The sequence below is a fragment of the Daphnia carinata genome, chromosome 1, assembly GCF_022539665.2.
Source record: "Daphnia carinata strain CSIRO-1 chromosome 1, CSIRO_AGI_Dcar_HiC_V3, whole genome shotgun sequence".
Lineage (NCBI taxonomy): Eukaryota > Metazoa > Arthropoda > Branchiopoda > Diplostraca > Daphniidae > Daphnia > Daphnia carinata.
In genome coordinates, this window is record NC_081331.1 from 180,750 (window position 1) to 199,158 (window position 18,409).

Here is an 18,409-nt window from a genome sequence, read left to right on the forward strand (position 1 = left end):
TTGTGTCCGGATGGGAAAGACGAATGCAAATCATGGAGGACATCCAAAAATAGGGGGGTTAAAAAAAATAGGGTGAAACTCATGGCGACAAGATAGCGGGCCGATTGAAGCGCACGAAAATAGACGAAGGCCTGTGAGTTGAACGGAGCGTATTAATGGATTATAAAGAGCCATAAAGTGGCTGGGAGCTACAAGTTTGTCCACGTACAGTCAACACGTCAAATGCAAACATTAAGCCAAAGCTATAAAAGCGGATCAATGTCATCCTACAATATATACAAAACCTGCGTAATCTAGCGTAATGCTTGCGGTCATGATGACAAACGACTAATGCACACACACACACACACATAGTACTTTGAAGGCCATGCGAAAAGGCTCTAAACTAATCGAACATTTCGAGCAGAATTTTTCGCCCTTCACAGTACGTCTAAAAATATTCCACGAGTGGCAAAACTTTACGTACGCAAACAGGCTACGGGTTGAGCCGTTAAAGTAATCCTACGCGGATCATTGGGCTCAAGTCTTTCAATGCAGTATATATCAGAATTTTAAATCGCGTTTCCATAGTTGCTTTTCTTTTTGGCTACTCTCGTATTCAAGTACGCGCAGGAAAGGGATTCAAACTACAACGACAGCCAAAGGATGTGTATGGCAGCGAGAAACGCATTTGAAATAAAAAGGAATTCAACGATCGAAGAACGAGCCAAAGAATATGTTTGACCAAATAGCACTGCCATGTTTGCTTTTTTTCTTTGCTGGAACATTTGAAATAAATACATCCAGCACTATATACACATCGAGAGGAAAAAAACAAAAAAAAAAAAAAAAAAGCTATGGTGGAACTGCCTCTCGGTCATTGACACGTAATAGCCGAGTATAGAGCTGCTTCGTTGGAGAGAGATGACGGCGATATAGGGCTGCGTTGACCGCGATCAATACTCTATGAATCGGCACATCGCCTTTGAGTGGTCGACGTACGAAAAGAATTTTTGACTCGTGAAACTGGTGCAAACGGCAGCAAACAAACAGATTCGTTACAAACAAACAAGACAAGAGATATGGCACTATATTGACAGAGTACATAGACGTATAAAGTGTAATATCAGGCGGCCGACGAACGTGATTCGAAAAAGAAATCTGATCGAGTTGCTGCTCGCACTCATCATAGATAGTAAATACAGTTCCGATGTCTATAGATTGGCCTCATTTCTCAGTTTTTTTTTGCCCCCTTCTTGTTCACGCAGCTTCAAATCATTTCTCGACATCCCTTTGCAGGTTGTTCGCACACGATGGCCCGATTTCGCCTTTCATCTTTTCTTTTTCGCTTCTATTCCTCACGCCCATCAATTCGTACGTCTCCACCTTCGCTTTTTCATCCCTTTCGTTAGCTTCCTTGATTTATAGCCAAAAAGAAAAGAAAAGGGCGTTGGCGCTCCTCCTACGTGCTCCAAAATTCGTCCTCTCAATAAAAAGAAAAATGAAGACGTGAAAATCGATTGCCATTTACGGAGAAAAAAAAAAAGAGACGGTACACGTAACGCCTACTTTCAAACTCCCATTACGATAGCGTTGCTGATTCCTCCCTTTTTTTTTTTTTTTACTTAGACCTAGCTGGACATGTATATAGCAGTAACTGCTATCGTTAACATGTACATTACATTATCGATTCCACAAAGGGCCTCGTCTGGTGGCGTATACTTTTTGGTTTGCTTACATTCGGACAAAAACGGTGGTCTTAAATGCCATGTGTAATAGCCCAAGTGTTTGGTGGGTGTTTGGTTCAGATTAACCAGCAACATGAAGGCTGCTCGGTCCCAAATTGAATGCAACTCGCGACACGAAAGAGACACTATTATACAGCAATCCGTCTTTCCAAGGCAATAGAAGATGTGGAAAAGCGAAACATGCACTCGCTTTTTTTTTAAACTGACCAAAGTTTGCAACATTGGCTGAACTCAAAGCTGTAATCAAACTGTGTTGCAGGCTGATATTCTAAACATTAATAAGCGACAGGAATTTGAGCATGGCTACTTTAGAGGGCGACTGCTGAAAGTAGCTCAAACTGTTGTAATATTCCGCTTGAGATATTTGCGTCAATTGCCAAAGTTTGGCTTGACTCACCCAAATGGCACAGTCTAGACGCCCAGCAATTGCTTCAGAGTATAACGTGTTTCATCGTTTCCCACTCGCCGTCCTTTCAAGTCGTTTCATTTACGTCACGCTCCCTCTTAAGCTTTCGCCTCTTTCTCTCCCTTCTGCAGCTACTGGTTCGATGCAGAAAGACTTTCAGAAAAGGTTATATACCCACTGCAATTACAGCGCAAATATGGAAGGGCAAAAAACCAACAGTGGAGACAGATTGAGAAACGTAGAGCGTCCCGTGGTAACGGGCGTTTGATCTCCGGTTTCACGGTTCGTTGTACGTGTACACCGAGAAAGAGATACGCTCACCATCATACAATAAACTCAGCACAACTTTCTCTCTCTCTCTCTCTCTCGAGCCGAACACCGTTGAACAAACATGTTCCAAATGTTTTCGTTTATGAGCTTTTCAAAGTAGATGATCGGTACGCTAACTTTTACTATCATTTTCAGAGATAATCTCTTGGCTTTTAGCATCTTTTTCTAAATGTTTCGGACGTGGAGAGCGGGACGCACAGTCACATCCGGAATGCCGTTTTTCAAAAAGAGATAACATTCAATGAACAACGTCAAAGTTTTGATGTAAACGAGTCACAAAGTCAAAGTTGCAAAAAAGAGACAACAAAAATCGCTTTATCAAAGGAAAACAGGATGTTAAACTGTAGATGGACGATTACCTACGAACTTGCTAGGCAATGAAGAGACAAACAAAAGTCTTTTACCTACACAGCCTATAAATATAAAGCCCGTTATCAAGCTACATACATGGAAAGAGAGTAAGCACTTTGCGCTGTCCAAATTGTTTGCCATCCCTAGGCGTCAATGTTGTGACAAAAGGATTAGTCTACAACCTCATTTCTAGACCATCACTTGTTTGGGTTGTTCAATCTCTTTCGGCACCGGGCGGCCCCTTTGTTCTACAGATTTTCATCCTCGGCAAGGATGTCTGTTAGTCAGCGGATATAGAGAACAAGAAGAAAGCGAGAGGGAACAGGCAATGGATAGGGCAGATGAAGGGAGGAAATCAAATTGTCTCCTACTATAATGGACGGATGACGCTGCAGCAGTTAATCAGTGCGCCATGTGACTCTGTTCTATAGATGTGAATGCGGCTTAATACGCCGACAGTTTCAGCACGCCAACAATTACACACTTATTAATATTAGTAGCCTATTCCCTCCGTCGTCTGCCCTCGTGTAACATCAAAAATACAAAAATATATGTATTGATGATGAGGCGCGAATAAACTGACTGGTGAAAAATAGATCCGCGTTTTACTCTATTAGCCAATGTCGATGAGCTGTCACATCTGCACTTTGCCGCATCATCTGCACACACGAGGCAATCGGCAGCAAATCAAAAGAGCAACGCGAGTTGGATTCGGTCGCAGATGTCGAAAAAAAATAATAAATAAATAAATAAAATAATGCGCGACAAAAGAAAAGAGGGAAATAGAGTTTGGCATGAAGCAAACAACCTTGACGGCAACGTGACATGTGCATTACTACTAACACTAGATCTATAGAGAGTGGAAAGGCGTGCGAGTACATAGCGCACATCATTCGGGATATTAGTTCCACCTAATAAACCTATCCTATGACGTGATTCTTTATCTTCTTTCACCAGTTGCCCTTCCGTTTTTTTTTTTTCTTTTTTTTCTATTCAACTGAGCGTTTCTTTCATCTCAATTTCAGACGGCGGTTGGATGTCTGGTTGATTCGAATCCAACGATTCATTCTCTGCGCTAAAGGATTAAGTTATTAAACGTTTGGTGTGCAACGGAGCAGGGAAGAAAGAAATTGATTTCGCTCTCGTGGCATTATTACATTTTTCAAATGCCTAAATGATAGACTCGTCGCGCATCCGGGAATTTATGCCAGACGAACGATTCAGCGTTTCTTTTCGATTGTGTGCCAGCGAATTTTTTTTTTTTTTTTCTTGGGCAAAGAAAAAAAAAAAAAAATGGAAGGCGACATCAACTTGAAAGGAAACGCCTTGCTTTAGGTGGAAGCATATAGCGGAAAACGAATTGAAATGTTTCTCCAGGGTTGGCGCAATCAGCGACCGACTGAATCAAAAGTTGAAAGAAAAAAAATTTCGGCAACATTTTTGTCCCCCTCCCTTTTTCAGACTCGTTCAATATGATCCAAATAATGTCGAATCGAGCGCCATTGGCCTAATGCAACTAGAAAGGCAATTGTTATATACAGAACGGCTGACCAACAATAACTGAAGTAATAACGACAAGCTTCAGGGGGTACATAAAACAAACAATGAGGAAACACGAATAGACACAAAATAAACAAAGGCGGACAGAGGCAGAACGAATAGCAGAAAAAGAAAAGATAAAAATAAACATCCAAGCATAGGACAAGAACAAAACGGAAAAAAAAAAAAAGATGAAAGAGAACGGGTTGGGCAAATAAGATGCAACCAAAGGCTGCTTTGTTTTATGTCCAACCGAATGTGGATATAAAGGAGAAAATATAATCGTAGGTCACCACCCATCTGCGGGGAGTATATACAGGCATTACATCTAATGAGATATGGAGGAGATTTGATAGCTGCAACATCGAATAAAGTAATGAGCAACGCGATTACATCAACGACTCGCGTTCCCCATCCGGCGCGTACTCGAACGGACAGCACAGACTCCTTTTGTTTCTCAAAAACTAAAAGCGATCGTTTCATTATTTTTAATTGGCCATCTTGTCTCTCTGTTATTGCCGTACATTTACTCGACTCGCAACCGTCTCCCTATAAACTCTTGGTTTTGTTTTGTTTTGTTTTGTTTTTTTTTGGATTAAAGCCGGCCGGAATGGAGTGAAAGTCGATAGGATTCCACTTTGATGCTGTGCATTATTTGCCTTTTTCTTGATTTGCAGCCTTGTTTTCTCTTTCTTTCTCGTTGTCTGCCATCTCTGCCTTGCAAATGAAATCAATCATCGTGTTTGTTTCTCCGTTTTCCTTTTCAATCCCGTCCGCTTTTCAATTCCAATCAGCCCTCCTTTTCCCAAGAAAAAAAAAGAAAAAAAGAAATGGAAAATCTAATAAAACGAATCAAGAGATCTGAAGAAAAAGAAAAAAAAAAAAAAAGTAATGGATAGAAAACTTGGCGGCGAAATATGGAAGAAAACGAGCGCAGACAATGCTTTCTAAGAACGGCATAACGAAGCTGAAATAAAAAAGGACAGAGAGCAAGAAGAAATTGGATTGAAACTATCTGGGAATACACAGTAGGCTATGTACTGTAGACAAATAGGTGGCGTGATTTCTTCCATCGTGTATATGGACGAAAAATCACAAGATTGCTTTCTCCACATGTTTGTTGTTATCGATTTCGTGGCAAATTTTTGACGTTGGATGTACGACGACGGTCGTAATAAGCGTACAGCAAAAAAAAAAAATGGAGAACGTGTCAGCAAAAAAGGGCCAGTCCCTTTCGTTTGACACGAGCTGTACATTTTGCACGGCATTAATGAGGCTTTTCAGTTATGAATGCAACACAATTGCTAGTTTCCTTTTCTGCAGACATTTGACGCAAGCGGACAAAGAGCGTGAATAGACGCTGAAAAAATAAAAGAAAAAGAAAAAAGGATCATTATCGACAAACATAAAGGAAACGTCATTCCAATATTGACGTTGTGAATTATTAAGCTTAACGAAAGCCTCCGAAGGGCAAAAATGGCAGATGACTGTTAAGGTATTCATAATCCATGAACGCCATCACGAAACGGCGGTACATTAATAAATAGTGAAATTGCAATAGCCAAGTTTTCAATCTTTGTTCGCATTCATTATTTAATGACACGCTAGCCAAAATGCCAGCAGTTGAATAGAAACACTTTTTTTTTTTTTGAAAATACGTCGATCCATCGTATTGGCATTGTCCCAATAATTCATCACAAATCAAGCCAGTTTCATTTCTTACATGTTTCGTTCTTTGCTAATAAATCAAATAGATTTCTCCCACACCCATTTACACGTAGAAGAAATAAAAGGAAAAAAAAAAAGAAGGAGCAAAATGTGACAATAGCCAGTCTAACTGCGTTAACTAGGCAATATTAGTGCATCAACTATTTCGACATGGTTGTCTTACATTTAATAGTTGTCTGGAGCCAACGTGTCCAACGCTCGACGTGTCTCTTGTCAACCGACGTGACACGAAGGCTTATATTCTAAATGATTAGCAAAATGAGAACTGCGCAGCATAGAACTGCCTCCAATCAATAAGGATATGGGCTTTAATAATAACAATCGGCACTACCGAATAATGCAGAAACAATGCAAAACCCTGCACCCGTATTAGGCTAATAGCAAAAGACGCTTACAAGCAGAATGAGGACGCTTCTTTATATTATGGAATATGGGGGGAATTCCTCGAAGGGCAATGGTGCTCAAGGGTGGAATCATTTCTGGCAGCATCTCGTATGAATCTTTATTTTATTTGGTTCCAAAGAAGAGAGACTCGAGGGAACGCTTGTATCAGGATCCCGATGGCTTACGATGCTGACTGGGCAACGAGAAAAAGAACAAGGACGCTCTCTATATATCCTACCTAGAGACGCACCAGAGGCGGACAAACATCACATGTATATTTCAAGTCGGACTGTTGAAACGCAAATGAAAAAAAAAAAAAAAAATAAGAAATAAAAATGACTGCAGCTAAACTTGTGCGTAGAATACCAAATGTGAACGCGCACTGACCTTTGTGCTTGAGCTCTACAGCACGGAATGGCCGTCTGTATTAGAGTGCTCTATTTTCCTCGTTTGGTCGAAATCAAAAGAAAAGGGAGGCGGATTCACACAAGAAATGGGAAAACCGCAACCAACAAAGAACCAGCTGGATGACACGTTAAAACAACCAAGGGTCTAGTTGTTGACTAATCATGAAAGCGAAAAGAGTCTTGACGATTCTTGGTAGATATGTACGTATCTGGGCCAACTTGACGGGCAGAGTCTGGAAGGAAAGACTGCCGAAAGTGTCTCTTGGGCTCCAATTCGAAACAAGCACTCGACATCCATCCCAGCATCTCTCTTGTCGCCTAGACTCTTTGCTCGTACGTCATTATCACCATATCTAACCCTTAAATCGAGACGCTACGAATAGGGACGCGCAGAGTTCAAAATATAAGATCTCGTTAAAAGGTGGCCATACGTGAATACACTCGATCGTTTCCTCATTTCAACTTTTTTGTCATCGGGAACGTATACGACAAACAAAAATGTCGAGAAAACCGACAAACTTTGAATCAGCTCACGTTTAGCGCAAGACACAACCGTTGCCGGCCAACGCCTAACAAAACGTTCGAATGAACACGGGTTGTAATTTCTATTGATTTCGCTTCTTTCTCGGAAGTGCAGACATGTCGGCTGTTTCAACTCGTGGATTGGTGAGATCGGTCGTCAATGGGATTCTTTGTCGCTGTCGACTGAGACGACATTGTCGCCTCGTTGCGCAATATGTGACGGGATATTTATTTGTGCCGGGATACGCACGTTGCCACGACCAACCCTTCGTCTCTCGAAAAAAAAAAACTCCCCTACCAGGTTAGGAAAGAGAAAACAAAAAAAAAAAAAAAAAAAAAAATGAGAAAAATCAGGCCGTCACATGCCAATAACAAGAGGATTGTTGATTTGTTTTAGAATGGGACGAGATCAATATGTCAACACAAAAATACACACCGTCGTGCGATAGTTGTCAAGAAGTCGATAACCTCTTGGGCCGATATCGTGTCGCCGCGATGGCGACATTTTTTTTTTTTTCCCAGCAGCTGTTCAAGTTCACATCGTTCATTATTCAACTTCTTTTATTCCGCTGGAGGGACGCGGAATCAACGAGATGTTGACGCTGACCATTGCGCGCCAAACAAAAAGCAAAAAACCGTAAAAGTGGATCGTGTAAAAAATGGACGTTGCAAATCGACAACTTGGGTAAGAAGATTTCGGGCTACTCTGATATGTCAATGTTCCATACCAAAAGGGAGGGGGGGGGGGAATACTGTAAGGTATCGTATAAAATGGTATGATCGTCATGTGCCTCAGTATTCCCATGACTCTATTATTGCTATTGGTGCTGCTACTGCTGCTGCTGTTGTGTGATACTATGCTAGTCATATTGAAATATTGAATATAAGCCTCTAATCAATAAAAAGCAATCTGTAGCAACAGCCCCTGAGCCGAGCCGTGCGCGGATGTTGGAAAGAATCGCAGCAGCTGAAGCGGATGAGAACCATTATCCTCCCCTCTACCCTCGCTATTCCGATTTTTCTTATTTTTCTATGCCTGCCCCCGTCGTATAGAGTGAGAGAGAGAGAGAGAGAGAGAGGGAGGAGTAGCCACCATCTATGAGATACAGTTTGGCTTTCGTCGCAGTCAGAAAAGCGACACAGATCCACCAACTCACGACCTAATCATGTCGCTTTATTACACGCCCATTGCCAGATATTAAAAATTTTGAAAAAAAAAAAAAAAAAAAAAAAAAAAAAAAATTACTATCGACTGGCCGATGTCGATAGGCCAAACAACTCGATAAGAAACGCATTGATTCGTTGTAATAACAAAAGAGACGCAAAATAACGTCACCGCGTACGAAGAATGCCAGGCCTTTGGTAATGATATCGTCAGCTAACGGCACAGAGACTCGTGTTTCATCCGCTACTAATAAAGGCGCGCGCTGGCATCATTAGCCCTCTCGTTAGCGGCCAATAGCGACCGTGTGTCGTCAACGTCGCATCGTTACACGGCAAGAAAAAAAAAACCGCAAAACGAAATGGCAAAAACCAGTTGGCCACTTTCGGTTCTCTTTGACGAATTGCGACGTTAACGTCTCGTTGGCAGTGAAAGACGGAAATAGAGGGCGGCACAAAACACAAATGTTGGCAAGACAAAAGGACGAAATATGTTAGCGCGTGAAAGCCCATTAGTGGCCTATCTGCTAATAACGAAGGATTTGCGAGCGTTGACTATCACAAGAGCAACCACCAAACGCAAGAAACAAGAAACAAGAAAAACGATTGTTTTATTAGAGTAAACGAAAATCTATTCGAAATTGCACGCCAAAAATGAAAGGCTCTTCTGCACAACTATATATAGGACGTTTGAAGCTTAGAAAGAAGAAGAAGAAAAAGAAAGTGAGATGAGAAACAAAGAGAGAAAGCAAAAAAAAAAACCCAACGACCCTCGTCAATATACAAGACTGGCAACGTCTTCCATATCAAAGACAATCTAAGGTTGAGTTCGCTCCACCGCCTCCGTCACATCGGCTGCCAAAAGAGCGGCGTCAAAACGGCGTCCAACGCTAGAACGAAAAGAAAATATTTGTTCTCTTCCATCTTCATGTTGTCTACCGAGTTCTTTCGTTTTCTTTCACAGTGAAGGCAAGACTACAATTTTAAACGAACGGCCATTAATTGCAACGTCGGTGTTTCCAGTTGAAACAAGTGTGGCCCTTTTTCTACATATTCATACAAAGCAAATGAAGTTGTACCATCGCGAACTCGTGTTTGTCTCTCTATGTGGTGAGCGTAAAAAGAAAACAAGGACGAGCAACGACGGCAGTGAAAGATGTTGTGGAAGAAGCAAAGCCAATCAAATGGGGGTAGTCAAAGACACTATAACCTCGCGTACATAAAAAGAGAGACGTATTACGATGAATATGAATACACAAATAGTGTAGTATAAAAAAAAAAAAGAAAAAAAAAAGAAATGGCTTTTATGCGCTTCGGAGCCTGCAAGAGCGAGTAGGCGAACGCGATTGAAAGTCAAACAACCATTTGCGCTTACCATCATCAATAATATACGGCAACATGTACGACGTAAAATAGTTGAACCAGTTTGCAAAAGACTATGGAAATACAGGCAAAAGAAAAAAGAAAAAAAACAAAAAAAAAAAAAACGAAAGCCTTGCCATCGGTTGTAATGTTGCGTGCGTGCCCAATAACTACTGGGGTTTGGGCGGCCGTGGCTGACGCCTTGCCACGATGCGGCGCTATTCAAGACCGATAATACGTCGGCAATGTGTATATGCATTTCAATCATCCCGCTCCCGCTAACGCGCACACACTCGGCTTCTCCGCTTTCACAGGCGATAACATGTCGTCGGCGTATTATTATAAAAATAATGCGAACATTTTCTCTCGGCTACTACCACGGTAGCAGAGCCAGCCATCTTGTTACGAGTACGCACTGACCACTTGCAAGGCCAGCCAATTTCGTATAGTGATGTGTATAGCTTAAATAGCTCGTGGCTAATGTACTGGCGTTTTTTTGTTAGGGTGGCCATTATTAGATTGAAGTCGGGCCAGGTTGAAAGGCCAATCCAATCACATTGGATAACCTGAAATAGACGCTAAACAATAAGCTGACAATCGAATTTTGCAAGAGTGCCTCACGTCTTCAATATATAGCCTGTCATTATCTACTCTTCCTTCTTCTTCCTGTGTTACTCGTCACCTTTTTACCATTGCAGTTCAAGTTTGAAACTTGACCATCACATTTTCACGCCATTGTCGCTTTCCTTTCCTTCTCAATTGAATTTCTGATGTTCAATTTGTCCCTTGTAGATTCTTGGCTGAAAATCGCACACGGGCAGATTTAGGCAAATCCTTTGGCAAAACGCATAAGAAACAAGGTGGAAGGCGAGAAAAAGGCCATTGATTGACGACGAATCTCGATTGTCCCGTCTTGATTAACTGGCCTTGGCGTGTGCCTTCCGGTCGAGCGGGGAATGCCCGACCGACACCCAACCCACAATAACATATATACATTACATATAACGCAACCATAAGGTATAAAAAGAATGGAGAAAAAAGAAAAAAGAAAAGAGAAAAGAGAAAAGAAAAAAAAGCATAAACCTCATTTATAGTTATCGCATCGGGAGGGGTGAACACACTTTGTGCCGACGTCACTCCTCTCGACGCTCCCCCCCCCCGTCGTCTTCCCCCGCATTTTTCTCAACACACCCACCCATCGGAAATAGGCTGCTCTTATGGAAAGTGATATTTATGCGTCTACGTTGCGGAGATAACACGGCCCGTCCGTTCTTTGACGTCATCGTGACACCGTGTCCCGCACGCGGAACAGACACGAGTCAATCACACGTTTGTCACCATCAAAAAATTAGAGGCGAATTGTTTGGATAGATTTTTGTTTTTGTTTTTGTTTGTTTTTTCTTACCTGCGATACGGTTGTTTCTGATTCACCAATTGAATTGTGGCTGCATGGCGATAATCAAACGCTTTGCAACAACAATAGTTTTTCAACTGCCCTCCTCCCCACCACCCAATTGGACAAAAAAAAAACAAAAAACAAATTCAAATTGTGCGGGAAAGGTCACGTCATCCGCGCGTCCCGAACGCACTAAAGCGCGTAAAAATAACAAAAGTGGGGTGGGAGGTAAAACAAAGCCAAACACGCAAAGCGGCACACGCAAGGATGAAGACAAGAAAACGAAATGAAAGGAGAACTCGGATTTGTGGCAGCAACAGCCGTTAGCGCTCTGTCCGACAATTGCGTTGACAGGAGAAAAACAGGAGAGGACGGACACACAGCTGTTGAACTGAATTGGGCCGTGCTCGATTATGCAACTGTTTGCCCGTTGGGAGAGAGAGAGAGAGAGAGAGAGAGAGAAAGAAAAAAAAAAAAAAAAAAAAAAAAAAGAAAAGACGGAAACAAGACGGTGCGCGAAAGGAAATGAACGAGAGAACCGGAAGCGACGATGAACGAACCAAAGTCGACGCTGCACAGACGCCAACTGAGGCCACTTTCTTTTTCGCTCCTTCACCAAGGAGCGCGTGTACGTGTGTGTGAGAGAGAAGAGCGAAGATGTCGATCCTTACTCCTCTCGTTGGGAAAAGGGAAGGGAAGGGAAGAGAAGGGGGGTGGGGGGTGGGTCACAGCTGAGAGTTAGAACAGCCTGGGGTATAGACGTTGTTACGGTAATACGGTAGGGCAAGACGACGTCGTGCGATCCTCTCTTTCTTTCTTTTTTTTTTTTTTTTTTTTTCAAATTCCCTCCTCTCACTCCCCTGCCATCTAATAGAGGCAAGCAGCTAGACATACTAACACGGGCGTGAGTCTTCCCTTTCGGCTGCGTGTAGTGATGCTGCAGCAGCCGCGTCTGCGTCGTCAGACAAGCGCATCATTTATTCGCTGTGTGCTGCCTTCAGAATGTACAAGTTCGTGTACCCACGATACACTGCCTCCATCGTCTACACGGCTAACCTTCTCGTTTAGCCAGGCGTGTGTATACGTGTGTATGTGCGCTGTTGTTTTCTTTGTCCCCCTCCCCTCCGTCTCCGTCTCCTATCCTTTTTTTTTTTTCGTGATTCTGCGCAGTTTGATTGAACGGAACGAGACGACCGACTCGGTGGGAGAAGAAGATAAATGGTCTTTGCTTGCCATTGTGACACAAAGCTCTTCTTTTTCTTTCTTTTTACGCCAGCCCTTTCGAGACGGACCTTTTTTTTTTCTTTTTTTTTTTCTTCTTCTATATGGATCATTCTATCGCTATCTTCCCTGCAGCCTCGTTATTTATTCTCAAATCCTATTACAAGAAGGAGAACCCCGTTCCTAAATATCCGCATGTAACGTCGTTGCTGTCTCGACGATAGCAACGTCTTTGGGCCAGCACACGCAGAACACGCAGAGTAGCCCAGTATACACATCTGTTGGGAATTTACTAAATAAAAAAAAATAAATAAATAAAAAAAAGGATCGAATCGAGCTTGTAACCGTCTAAACGAACAGACTGGCAATCCATCACAGTTCACTACACCATCACCACGACCATCCACGTGAACGCTAAAAGACGTGCTATTGGCCTAAAAGCATTTTCATTTGGCCCTCACGCGGGTAAAACAAGCCGAAAACGATTGATGGGAAGCTGGCGATTGCAAAGAAGAAATTCGTTATTCAGTTAGAGCGCCGCAGACTATTCACACAAGTAGCGCAGCAAATTTATAGTACCGTCAAACCAATGCAAACATGCGGAAATCATTTTTTCTTTTTTTCTTTTTTGTTTCCCATTTCCTTTCGCTGCCTGTCGCGTTCAACCATTTCCTTTATTTTATTTTATTTTTTTTTTTTTTTTACCGGCGTACCGAGAAACCTCTTTTTTTTTTCTTTCTATTTATACCGAACAACAAACAAAAAAGCGGAAAGGCGTGGGGGGGGGGGGGGGGTCGGTGGCAGGCGAAAACATCCAAGATGGTAACACGTTTCGATTTCCGTTGATGCCATCCAATTTCAGATGTTGGACCGAGATAACAAGAAGGGCTTTTCCAGCGTGACTTGCAATCCATTGAATGCCTATTTCTTTATTCCGCCATTTGTTTTTGTTTCGTTTTTTTCTTTTGCTTCCCACCGTCGTCTCTTTCCTAATTTGCGCGGTTCATTTTTAGTTCACCTTCGGCAGGCCAGACTTGTACGTTGCGTGTCATAAAGAAATGTGTAGATTGGAGAGACGCGTTTTTAGCACTTGCGACGCGATTCGTGCGTTGGACATGGTCCAACTTTGATCGGCCAACGCAACGAACGACAGCCTTGCATTTGTTACACCTGTCCGACAATGACGACGATGACGTGGTTGCTCAAAACTAGTTTGAAACACAAAAGAACAAAAATGGGGTAACGTCGGCTTGCCCTATAACTAATTATACAATCAACGGATTTATGCCTTTCTTTATTCCGAGAATTCGGTCTGCACGACCCCCCCCCTCTGCTGATGACTGGACGATCGCTAACCTTGTTTCATTCGCTGCGTGCACTGCCTCGCCATGGTTTAGAACAGACAGTGTCTAAAACAGACAGGAAAAAACAAGTCGAAACCATCGCATTCAGTGATGGATTTCTTCTTTCTATCACAGTGACGTTTGCTCTATCTGCAACATTCAGGTGTGCGCGCTCTCTTGTTCTCCAATCACCAATCAGACAGTCAAGAAGATTAAGAGGCAAACGGATCTCGGGACTCCAAAGAATTGAGATGTTAGCGGCAATGTTCACGCACGAGGGATTTAAAATTATTATTTTTTTGAAACCAGTTTCCAGTTGTTCAATTCAAAAGAGGCAGTGCGAGCGCTAGGGGAAACCTTCCACGTGAATCTGTGTAATGGAAAAACAAAAACAAATCGAAAAGGGCAAAGTGAATCGAATGCAGCTACTTAGTACTACCATCTTTCCAGTCACGACACTCCATCAGCTGGCGACTGGGAAAACAAAAGCCCCATGGGAAAATGGGCAACGCGTGACGCAACAATTCAAGTGGGCACAAAGCCACGGACGCAGGATCGACACCCCCCCCCCCCAAAAAAAAAAACATCAATCCCGAAATTGAACGATGACTTATCTATAATTGAAATTGGCTTTGTGATGTGCAAACAATTTCACGACCAAGACTTTGATGTCTTCATCAATGAAACATTTGGCCGAGCGAGAACGGACGCTCTTCTTTCAAAGTCACGAGCTCCGTGCTCCATAATGAAACGATAGACGTAAATAACTAAATAAGCGCCAGCATCGCTAGATGACCAGCGCCCTCCCGGGAAAAAAAAAACAAAAAAAACATTTATAAATAGCCTTTAGGAATTGTTCGTCTTGAAAGTAAGGAGTGCCGTCGTTTGGTGAACGAGAAACAGACGCCCGTGTTCCATCACGTCGAGTCACGCATGGGCGTCGTTGCCATCCATCATCGCCGCCATCGGCCGTGACGATGAAAAACCTTTTAGTTACACAATGGTGGCATACGTGTGTAACGCGCCATGTGCACGGCCCTACAACTACACACCGTCCCACCGTATTATGCAAAAACTTTTTTTTTTCTTACGTTTTCGTTTAATGAATAGTAAACGTAGTGCGCTCCATTTCCTTTTTTACGTAAGCACGCACACACACACACACACAAAAAGAAGGTTATTGGTGGTCAAATCTAAGTTAATAAAAGTCTATGGCTAAACGCAAACTGGGGATGCCATTTACCTGAGCTGACACGAGTAGAGAAAAGGTAGAATATATCTATACATTTTTCTTATTCATAGTTCCGTCTCTCTCGGTTAACGAGTGCCGCTTTCCCTACGGTCAAGTTTATGGCCGGCCAATGAGGCGTGTCGAGCAAGAAACGCGCAAGTCCCGCTACATGCGGTGATGAAACATTAGGTAAACGAAGAGCCCTTACCTCTCTTCTTTCCATCCATCCCACCACCACCACCACCACCACCACCACCACCACCTTGCCGCTATCCGAACAAGCCGAGAACGAGAGAATAGACAGACAGTGCGCAAACGACCGTTCATCATAAAAAAAAAGCCCAAGCGCCGTTTTGCTTATTCAAAGGAAGAACTGGCCAGCGCAACGTTTTCTACCTCCAAATGTCTAATACACATCGACGGACAGTCCAAGAAAAAAAAAAAAGAACAGTCTGTTTTTGCTTGTCCTCTCCGTAGCTCTCTGGCAAATCAGCGGGCACTCGGTTTGGCTTGCAAACGGCAAGTCGAGTTCATTTCGAACGTGGCGGGTAGTGTGGCCGGGTGAAAAGAAAAGAAAAGAAAAGAAAAGAAAAGAAAAGAAAAGAAGAGACGAGGTCAGAGTCAATTGTGTGCAACCGTTTCGACTTGGCAATGCGCCATCAGCAACCGAGCAGCTATCATGGCCCTCTTCTTTTCATCGCTCACGTCCGTCTAGCCGAAGCGAACGCATCATTTCTGCGTCAGAGCATCACGTCAGCACGACGCAAGAACAGTCAAGACATCGTCATCGCATCTTTCCGACTCGCCTTTCTTTTCTTTTTTTTTTTTCCGCCCCCGTTTCATCGTAATCCTCTCCGCTAGCTCGTTATTTCCATTCCAATTCAATTAGCATATCCAACGACGAGAGTCGAGCAGCTCTCGTTGTACACAATCGCTTTGTTCCCCCCCCCCCCAAAGTCGTGTGTCCCCTATCACCCGCCACCAACGTCAACAGTGGACGCGTTTTCAAAAGACGGTGCCGCAAAACGGACAGAGGCCAAAACGATTTGCATTCTTAAACGTCATCATTTCAAAAGTGATCAAAAGAACGCAGTTGCAATCGATCAGCCTCGACAATCGAAACTCTTTTTTTTTTTTGTTTTTTTTTGTTTGTTTTTTTTTTGGGGGGGAGGGGGGGGGGAATTTTAGCCACCAGCACGTGCGCTCCCCTATTTTTGGCTTGTCCTCTAATGGGATAGTTAGCGTGACGTCACCCGTTCAATTCCATATTTTGTTGTTTGTTTGTGCGTCCACTGTGTTTTCAAGTGACCGATTGAAACATGGCCGCGTCGTCAAAGGCTGTTGCGTCATCGGCGCGTCTAGCGCTGAAACCGCCAGCGTCGCCGACGGCACCGGCGACGCCAAAGAAAATGGTCAAGAAAAAGAAGCCGCTGATCGTCAACCGTCCGCCGGCCGTCAAGCCGAAAACGCGCAAAGTCAACGCGGCCATGGCGGCCGGCGTGGGCGGCAAAAAGACGGCCAAGAGCGGCGATTGTTTTCCGATCCCGTTGGCCTTCCTGTACCGCGACCCGCGTCCCACCATGTCCCGCCGATTGGCCGACGGCGGCATGTCGGGCGGCGGCGGCGGCGGCGGAGGTGTCGGCGGCGGCGGCCACTGGGGCGAGACGGACGGCGACGGTTTGCCCATGAAGGAGACGGCGGAGCAAGTGCGCGAAAAGAAGACGCTCTACGCGGCCAACATGGCCCAGGCGCAGGCCTTCCAGAACAATTACCGATTTCAAGACGCAGAATGCGCCTTGACCAAGGTAAAATTTTTCTTATCTGATTCGATTTGATTTGATTTGATTTGATTCGTTAATAAAATTCAAGCGTCGTCGAATTCGCGCGATTCGATGGCCAACTGGCCGTAGGCAAAAGGGGACGACTGGAGACGAGAGATCAAACGAAACAAGAGAGTCTTTTCATCATAGTTGATACAACATCCGTCTGGCATATTATTCTATACAAAACGTCCATAAAGGGGAAACGAATAAAACATGAGCTGCTAGGATCGAGTTAGAAACGTCTTCCGAGTTCTGCATATCTTTTTTGTGTTTGTCCTCCGCCCTCCTCTGTCTCGTGCCCGCCAGTGGAGAGCACACAAAACAAAAAAGAAAAAAAGAAAAAGAAAGAAAGAAAAAAGCCAAGCAGAAAGAGAGAATATAATCTGTCATTTGCACCATATCTACGACGTTCCTCCTCCTCCTACTCGAGTGTTTTTCTCGGTGCCATTCGCGGCATAACATGGGAAGGAAGACGCCCATCTACTCCTTCATGGTCTCCCCCCCCCCCCACCAAAGAAAAGTAACTCAATCATTCTTCCTCTCTCTCTTTCTCTCGTTTCTTCTTCTTCCTGAATTTGGCCAGCCCTTACTGCCGTTGATACTGCAACGCCCATCAACTCCAATGTATAATCAAGTTTACATTACATACGATGTGCTTTCAATGGCATTTTGCCATCCAATGCAAACCTGCCCTTTCTTTTTTCTTTTTCCCCTCAGTTATTTTTCCTTTCGTGCCTTTTTCACGGAAAGATACTAATGTTATTGATGACAGATTCTCAGGAGAAAGGAATCTTTATTTTTCTTTTTTTTTTTGGTAGGAAGCCTCATTTATAATTTGAAAACACGCACGGGTTGAAGGTGTGATTCGATGAGCTCGTGAAACGGATGCATCCCACTACGGATATCCGATTGCTTCGTCCATTTCCCTTTTGCCCCTGTTCGGTGCAAACCAATAGCAAACACTCGAACGGCTTTCTGTCCTCGTTTTGCCCCTCACTCTCTTCATGGTCTTCCCCTTTTTCGCTATCTATTTGTTTTCGTTATTTATTTATTTATTTTCTTTTCCTGCGTGTTCCAGTGGAAGAGGGGAAGGAAGATATCCTACTCGATTTGATGAATCGACGATGGTCTGCGTGACACGCGAATCGATACAAGTTGTTAGGAGAAAAACGAGGACTGGCGCATCCTGGCTGCTGCCTCAAAAATTGCCATGATCAAAGTAAAGATTTCGTTCTTGTTTTTTAAGCGCAACGACCATGTACAAATTCAAAACGCGTTTCGTACAAATCGTTACCTAATGGCCCTACGTAGAATTGCGGTTGTTTTTCTTTCTTGACAATGCGCTGCCTTTTATTTGTGGCATGACGATGCAAATCCGCTAGTTGTTTTTAAAAAAAAACAAACAAATGATAACGGACTTTATCATTTCTCGCCATAAATTTGAAAAAAACAAAACAAGCAAATGATGTTAATAAAAG

At 43.3% G+C, this 18,409-nt stretch overlaps 2 protein-coding genes and 1 pseudogene across 3 annotated transcripts in view; all 3 read right to left on the reverse strand.

Annotated features, from left to right (window-relative positions):
- The window catches only part of LOC130692072 (ATP-dependent RNA helicase WM6), a 45,871-nt gene extending 28,727 nt beyond the window's left edge, over positions 1–17,144 (reverse strand). The window contains exon 1 of the mRNA XM_057515149.2: positions 17,134–17,144. The gene's annotated coding sequence lies outside the window, so the exon portion shown is untranslated. The remainder of the gene's footprint in view (positions 1–17,133) is intronic.
- Positions 1–18,409, reverse strand: part of LOC130691957 (uncharacterized) — a 45,902-nt gene that overhangs the window by 7,699 nt on the left and 19,794 nt on the right. The window contains exon 1 of one of the 2 annotated variants that reach the window (XM_057515003.2): positions 11,323–11,479. The exons of the other annotated variant lie outside the window; for it this stretch is intronic. The gene's annotated coding sequence lies outside the window, so the exon portion shown is untranslated. Of the gene's footprint in view, positions 1–11,322; positions 11,480–18,409 lie in introns of those variants that run through there. 2 annotated transcript variants of the gene reach the window in all.
- Positions 3,794–18,409, reverse strand: part of LOC130692172 (DNA helicase MCM9-like) — a 94,319-nt pseudogene continuing 79,703 nt past the window's right edge.